We start from the raw sequence: 1,267 nt of genomic DNA on the forward strand, positions 1-1,267 counted from the left end.
ACACCTGGACAGAAAAGGACAGAAAAAAGTCAAGACAAAATGCCAAATGAAGATTGTGTTGAATGACATTATAAAATGAATACTCAGTATTCTTCAGTAATATTCACGTTTCAAAAATGTTTAGTCTGACATGCAAAACACAACTGAGCAAAGAATTCACACATTACAAGAAAAAAAAACCACAAACAATCATGTGTGTTGTAAAAGCTCTAATCTTTACACAGCCAGACTGCTTTATATTCATAAAACAAAAAGACTTGACAGGCATTTTATCACATTGTGTATTCTTCCCATCTGGTTACGGCCAAAGACACAACAGAAGAAGATATCTGGCAGAATATCTGAAGAAAATACTCATTCTTTCCCTGTTACCCCTTCTTTTGCCAACTCAATTTCTTCACTTGACATATAGTATTGTTACAGACATTACGTTCAAATACAGTCTCCTAACTCAATATCATCAAAATCACAAAATTACGCTTTCAGTACATTTACAGGAAAGACTTTTTAACAGTGCATCTCCTGTCTTGAACCAGTGGGAACACAGTCTTCCTCTGTTTCAGGAGGTCAAGGTTCAAAGGTCACAAGGTTCACGCTACGGCTCAAGTACAGACGGCGCCTTTTCTCTCCTCTGTGGAACCATGACCCTGACTGCAGTGTACAGAATCTGGTCCCTATGTGAGACTTGTTCACAGTCAGAGTGATGTGTGGGGGGAATGGAGGAGAGAGCTCATGCACAGGTAAAGAAGAATATTACATAAAATAGGGCTACAATGAAAGCAACCTGTGTGGGGCATATGTATTCTCCATTCACCTATTATTGCTATATACTATACAGTTAATAGTTCCAAAAATACTTTCAAAAATAAAGCTATTTAGAACATTGTTAGTATTATTTAAAATGATATAAAACAATACTGTGCAATTTGCAATTACTCTGAATATTATAACATGTTTTTGTTTAAAATTAGGAATATTATGAGTTTTGTTTGTACTTTCATTAATTCAAATGAACATTTGAATTTGCCATGCAGGTTTAGTTTGCATGACCCTGAAGAAACAATGTGGGCTGAGTGTGTATTTCAAGTATCCATTTTGAAATTCAGTCTTTCTGTCTTTATCCCATGGGCACAACCTTGACGTATCTATTTCAGCGTAAAGGCCATTACCCATTATAATTTAGATCTCAAGTTCAAGCCACCATTGTCTGCTACTTGGGTGGTATTTGTTTGCTTCCTTCCACAGATCATCTTCACTGAGGGCCAGA

General features: G+C 36.3%; 1 protein-coding gene across 1 annotated transcript in view; it reads left to right on the forward strand.

Moving 5' to 3' along the window:
* The window catches only part of nfatc3a (nuclear factor of activated T cells 3a), a 313,699-nt gene that overhangs the window by 295,336 nt on the left and 17,096 nt on the right, over nucleotides 1-1,267 (forward strand). The gene's annotated exons all lie outside the window — the stretch shown is intronic.

The sequence above is a fragment of the Boleophthalmus pectinirostris genome, unplaced genomic scaffold (assembly GCF_026225935.1).
Source record: "Boleophthalmus pectinirostris isolate CB_2022bp ecotype Guang Dong unplaced genomic scaffold, ASM2622593v1 HiC_scaffold_19, whole genome shotgun sequence".
In the NCBI taxonomy this organism is placed as follows: Eukaryota; Metazoa; Chordata; class Actinopteri; order Gobiiformes; family Gobiidae; genus Boleophthalmus; species Boleophthalmus pectinirostris.